General features: G+C 41.0%; 1 non-coding gene across 1 annotated transcript; it reads left to right on the forward strand.

The window, feature by feature from the left end:
- The first annotated feature begins 262 nt into the window (after positions 1-262).
- On the forward strand, positions 263-369 carry LOC122752125. Its single transcript, XR_006355923.1, has one exon. It is a non-coding gene; the product is annotated as a U6 spliceosomal RNA (small nuclear RNA).
- Positions 370-6,732: the final 6,363 nt, after the last annotated feature.

Below are 6,732 nucleotides of genomic sequence, written 5' to 3' on the forward strand. Positions count from 1 at the left end.
AAGATGCCTCTTGGTCTTTCAATTCTCCCCCTGCCCTGCTTTCTCCGTTTCTGGTCTCCTTTTGTGTGTTGTCTCTGCCTTTAGATTGTAAGCTTGTTCAAAGCAAGGACTATCTTTTTTTTTTTTTAATTAATTGTATCCCCAGCCCTTAGTACAGTGCATGGCACTACATAAACACTTAATAATTGTTTGTTGGATTGGATTGGCAAAAGATATTTTAATCAAACCAAACGGGAAATAAATGACAAGAATCACACAGGGGGTGCTCGCTTTGGCAGCACATATACTAAAATTGGAACACTACAGAGAAGATTAACATGGCCCCTGCACAAGGATGACACGCAAATTTGTGAAGCATTCCATATTAAAAAAAAACAAATAAGAAGAATCACACAGAGGTATTTCACAGGGCAATGGACACTTCCACAGCTTACCATACCAATATAGTGAAGATGTGAGATTAGAGAATATACATATATGCATAGGTATGATGTGGGGCAAGGGAACATGTGAGAAGGGACACATAAAGGGGGAACACATGTGACCAGGGCCCACATATTAAGGAGCTGCTGTGTAGAGAGTAGGGAACATGAGTAGCCAGGGCAGCTCATGTTACAGAAATCATCAGTCCTTTAATGATGTTATAGGACCATAACTCTAGTACTGGGAAGGACCTAAAAGGTCATCTAGTCTGACCCAATCCTTTAGGAAACTGAAAACCAAAGAAGTGAAATTGTCTCCAGGTCACACGGGTAGTAAACCTCAATAGACTGGGCTTGAACCTAGCTCCTCTGACCCTAGAGTTAGTCTTTCTTTCACAGTATCTTTCTGTTTCCCTGTCATTAGGAAAGTTACTTTCTTTGTGTTGCGGGGGGGGGGGGGGGGGGGGGGGGGGGGGGAAGGGAGAAGCCTCTGCTGCTCTCTCCTTTGCTAGTGCTCCTCTGCTGTCTGCTCTCTGTTACCATTGGCTGGTCTTCAGCCTTCTAGGCAGCTTTACAGGTCCTCTGCCATCATCTGCTGCCATGTAACCCCTCCCTGACATTTCTTACGGCCATTAGCCCCTGTCTTTTTTATAGCCACACCTAATAGGAAATCAGCAAAAGGAAGCTCAGATTGTCTGTCTTTTGAATTTCTCTCCTGCTGCCACTCCTTGGGGTCCCTCAGTTTAAACTTTTATATAAGTTATGGTTTGAAATTTCTTTTACTTCCTTCCCTAAGGCCATTGCTCTGGAAACAGGAATCAAATCAACATTAGCATTGCTTCTGGAAAGGCAGTATTAATCACTACTCTATATCTCTACTGAACATCCCAGTGACTTCTGTCTCTCTTTTGTATTCGTACCCCCAGTTTTTAATACAATAAACATTTAATAAATGCCTTTTCATTCATTCATTCATTGCCTTCACTGAAGGCAGAAACTAGGTCTCCTTGAAATCATTCTGAGATATCCACTTAGGAAAACCATTAAGGAACGGGGTGGAGGAGATTCTTTTTTTTTTTTTTTTTTTTTGCGGGGCAATGGTGGTTAAGTGACTTGCCCAGGGTCACACAGCTAGTAAGTGTCAAGTGTCTGAGGCCAGATTTGAACTCAGGACCTCCTGAATCTAGGGCCAGTGCTCTATCCACTGTGCCACCTAGCTGCCCCTGAGGGAGATTCTTTTCAATATCCTCCTTTCCCTGCCACTAATTCCACTGACTGTCATGTAAATCATCTCAGGATTGAGACTGAAAATGGCTAAGCAAAGCTGGTTGAACTAGTAAAGATTTAGAATTGAAAAGGACCTTACAACTCATTAATTTTACAGGCATTACTCTCCCTGTAATAAATATGGGAGTGTATCTAACTTAAAACAGTTGGCCTGAGTGTGACATGGATAGGTAGCTATCAGATCCAGGATCTAGAGAACGCTACCTTTTTGGAGAGTGGGAGGAAGGCCTTGCTTGCACTATAGGAGATTTTGGGGGGTGGGAGAGGAGAGGGATAAGTAAGATCCACCTCATTCAATCTCTTATCTTTAAAAGGAGTATTGGGCTAGAATTCTATCAATCTACAACATCTCAAATATTGGTTGTCTATGAGTTTGATGGAGGCAGCAAGGTGGTTCAATGGATAGAGTGCTAGTCCTGGAATCGGGAAGAACTGAGTTCAAATTCAACCTCAGACTCTCACTACGTACATGGATCCTGGGCAAGTCACTTAACCTTTGTTTGCCTTAATCCACTGGAAAGGAAATGGCCAACCACTCCAGTAATTTTTGCCAAAAAAACCCCAAAAGGGGTCATGGAGATTTGGACATGACTGAATGCCTGACCAATGAATATGATACACTCTTTGAGGGGTTGCTTTTAAGAGGATGGAAACTTTTAACTTACTCTCACCAGTTAGTTTCCTTCCACCCAATACTGGCTACACAAAAGACAATCCACAAATAAGTATATATATAATGTAATCCTCTCTATCATAGTATGCAGTAAATAGAAATAGAAGTTATACCACTTAAAGGAGATTTAAAGAATATGAGAGACAAAATAATTAACTGGAAATGAAAACAATCTTACCAGGATGGGGAGAGAGCTAAAGGAATAAAGATTTATATAGTACTTACTATGTGCCAGGCACTGTGCTAAATACTTTTTTACAAATATTATCTCATTTAGGTAAGGTAATCCCTGCTTAAGTCTCTAGGATTGCAGGACCTAGAAGTCAAGGGACATGTTGGGGGCCTTCCCACGTATGTTCAGTTCCAGGGAAATCTCCCATATACCATTTAAAAGTTCATCTTCTTTCTGCTACCCTCCCTCTCTGACCTTTTCCCCATTCCCAACTCCTGTTCTACTTCTCCCAGCAATTTCTCAGAATCCAAAAGTCATTCTTCCACTTATGCAGGTATACAGCTCAGTCAGTTTCTCAGCCAGTCAGGAATCATGCTACAGGGACATAGGGCTATTCTTTTTTTTTTTTTTTTGGGGGGGGTGAGGCAATTGGAGTTAAGTGACTTGCCCAGGGTCACACAGCCAGTAAGTGTTAAGTGTCTGCAGCTGGATTTGAACTCAGGTCCTCCTGACTCCAGGGCTGGTGCTCTATTCACTGCACCACCTAGCTGCCCCCACATAGGGCTATTCTTTAGGAAACTATGTAAGGCATAGAGAGATACTGGGGTTGCATATAAATGAGGAAACTCCAGAGAGGTTAAATGATTAGCTTGGAGGTCAACAGGTAATAAAGCTGGGATTTGAATTGAGTTCTCTGGATCCAAATTCAGAGCTCTTTCTACTACCTTCTTTGCCCAACTTCCCACTAATAAACAAAAATTACCATATATTATTAGACATGATCTTCACATTAGAATATATAACATAAATATTCAAAAGATATCTATTAGGCCTGAATAGAAATACTGATTACATATTACTTTCTGTCCTATACTCTACATTCTAGCCAAGCTGGCCTTGATAATCCAAGCCCTAAATCCATTTCTTTACAAAGACTTTCTCCTCATACCTAGAAAGATCTCTCTCTTTACTAACTCCTCTTGGAAACACTAATTCCCTTCAAGGCTCAGCACAAATATAACCTCTTCCAAGAGGTCATTTTTGATTCTGTCCAATGTGAGGCCATGTGTATCATGATGAACAAATCCTCACTGAGCTCCTGGGAAGGTTTGTTTTTTTTCCCTTCAGGAATTCTGGTAGGTCTTAAGTGACCCTTTGAGAGAAGTCTTAACCACCACATTCAGACTACAATAAGGGTAAGGGAAGGTAGTTGAAGTTGCCAGATCCTTCCTTCAGTGTCTATCTCAGAATTTACCTTAGAATAAGAAAGAACAAGGACTAATTCTTAAGAGGGGTAGCCAATATTGTCCCAGATGAATTAGCCCATATAAAAATTGCTGACATACTCCTAATATACCCTACTTGATAACTTGGTTCAGTACTTGTCCCAGGCCTGTTCTAGGCCTAGTAGTCACTCCGTGGCCTCCTGCTTGATTCATTACCAAATCCAATGCAACCAGTCAAATCTATTCCCATATAGGAGTTGAAATTCAGGCTCTCCATAAACTCATGAAAATAGAACAATGCAAGAGGTTCATCTAGCCATTGACTTCCTACTCCTTGGACCCCTCTCTTGTTTGTACACATGAAGAATGGAAAACTTAAGACCTTTGTTACAACTGTCATTCCCTGAATATATTTATGATATGCTGCTATTGCTGCCTAACAATAATATTTGATCTGCCGGACAAATCTGCTAAAGATGTCCTCTATCAGGCTGGATCATCCATAGGTGATCTACAATTTGCACTGGATTCTGGAGTTGGATGAGTAGAAAATAGTCCTCTCAAACGCGTTTGACCAATTTAGCATACCATCTAGCTAGACAAACTGAACATCCTCCTAAAAATGTTACAACAATTTACAAATTTTATTTTTTCAAAATGTGTTGATCCACTAGATGGTAGTTTACCTTGATAACATTTTTCACTTATCCCAAGATTCATTCAACATGCCCAAATTGTTCACATGCTCCTCAAGCACTCATGTCAGCATAAGTCAAACACCAAAATGAAAAGTGCTCATTTCAAAGGGCAGAAATTAAATACTTGAAATATCTTATAGACAAGTAGAGGATAAAATGGGTCCTGTAGAAAGTAGACTTCGGTCTTAAATTGGGTTCAACTGTTAGTAGTAAAAATTTTCTATATCACAGCCTAGGTTTTGCAGGATATTATTGCCAATTCATTCCAACATGACAATGTCTTTGCGTGTACCTACCAAAATATCTCAAGATGTTTCACTGGACACAAGATATGCCTTCAGTGCTTGCTTTCCCAGACTCACCAGATCTTTGTGATAATGACTGATATTTCTTTTCTTTGTTTTTATCTTATATGTTTTATTCTTGTTATTTTCTCTTAGTGGACCTCAAATTTTGTTAAAGATAGACCATTTTCATTGATCATTAGAGTTAGTTTTGAAAGATGTGGTTTTAAAAAATTAATGCTATTGCTATAGAAATCAGTTTTGGCTAAGCATAATATTAATTTATTAATATTATACCAGTAAAGGATTGACCCATGTGTCTCCCTAACTTCTCATGGCCTTAGGCCATGTGATAGAAAAAAGCAGGGAAAGAAATTCAGTTGTGCCAGTTAGCATGAGCAGGAGAAAAGCCCCAAAAGCCCCCATGCTGTCTCAGGTGGAGACATATTTCTAATATAATTGAGCTGTGTTATCTTTTCTCAAAATTTCATCCATCCTACTAGAGGCCCAGTGCTGACATCTGACAAAAATTAACTCAGAAGAACAAAATTATAGCATTTGGATGAGAGAAGTCAGCTCAGTTAATCTACATGGCCTAGATGCCCCCATCTTGAAAGGGCCCAGAAACCCCAGAGGTATGCAAATAAAAGACCTAAAAACCACCTGTAAATGCAACCAACCAAAGAAGTGGGACCTAGTTTTTCAGTCATTTTTGTTTCATCTTTTCCTGTGTGCCACAATCTGGGAAGCCAAAAGCTGATGTTTTGTCCTGAAGCTGGACTGTGACTTTTGTTCTGGCCAGGTACCACCACCAATCACTCCTACCCACATAAAGAGCTTTGTGGCTAGCGAAGCACCTAGGCCTTCTACACTGATCTGCAAGGCTGACACTTACAGCCAGTTAGACTAGCTGGGCTGCCTTTCACAATATCACAACATTCACCCCTGGAGGGACATTGGTTTACAATAGGCTGCTGTAATACCGACTCCTAGCTCTTTATGCCTGAGGGGAAAAAAAACCAATTAGGATATGTTGTGACAAATTGGCTGTGGATCACAAGTGTGGTTGGTCTTCAGTTCTACACACAGTTACCATAATTTCTGACAGCCCTGGGTCAGGACTGACGGCCCAATATCAATTTGCTATGTAAGATTTTGTAAAGTGGGCCCCTGTGCCTAGGAGTCTATATGAAAAACAGCAGGGTTACCACAGCCCTTCCCAAGAATCTTAAAATGTTTAGTGAAATTGACCTCAGACCTATGTTCAGCACTGTCAGGAGTCTAAGAGATGTTAGTCTCTGGCTCCATGTCTAAGATAAAATTTAATTAGTTTATTTTGGGCTTGGGGAGTGGGAGAGAGGGAGTGTCAGCAGCTCATGGCCTCCTCCTTATATCACCACTGTTCTCCTCATAGAAGAGGTCTGAGCCTTCATCTGGTGCAGGGCCCTTGATCTTGACCCAATACTCAGCCAGTGTTGTGGGCACTTTTACCTAATCCCTTTCTGCATCTACCTTGGTCCCCAGGACCTGCTTCTGAACGATATCTGTATATTCCAGGTCCTTCCCTTTGCTGTATTTCCACTTCTTATATATCATAGAGCATACACATTGGCCGGTGAACAAACTATCAGGTTCATTGAGGAGGGAGATCATGACAGGAAGGATGGTCCTAACATTCTTGGTTTCATCATTCAGAGGGACATTCTCCATGCTGAGGATCATCTATCTACTGGAAGGTGAAAAATTGAAACAGAAACATCCCTGGGTTCATAGATGTTTTGGCACCACATTTTCATGAGAAACCAGAAAGCTGGAGGGGAATAGGGACAATCAATAGGACACTTGAGGCAGAATTTTCCCAGGGTCACACAGTAAGTGTTGGAGATCAGATTTGAACTCAGGAAGATAAGTCTTTTCAACTTCAAGCCTGACACTCTATCTGCTGCACCACTTGGCTGCCCATGTTCTGC

Source organism: Dromiciops gliroides, chromosome 3 (assembly GCF_019393635.1).
Source record: "Dromiciops gliroides isolate mDroGli1 chromosome 3, mDroGli1.pri, whole genome shotgun sequence".
In the NCBI taxonomy this organism is placed as follows: domain Eukaryota; kingdom Metazoa; phylum Chordata; class Mammalia; order Microbiotheria; family Microbiotheriidae; genus Dromiciops; species Dromiciops gliroides.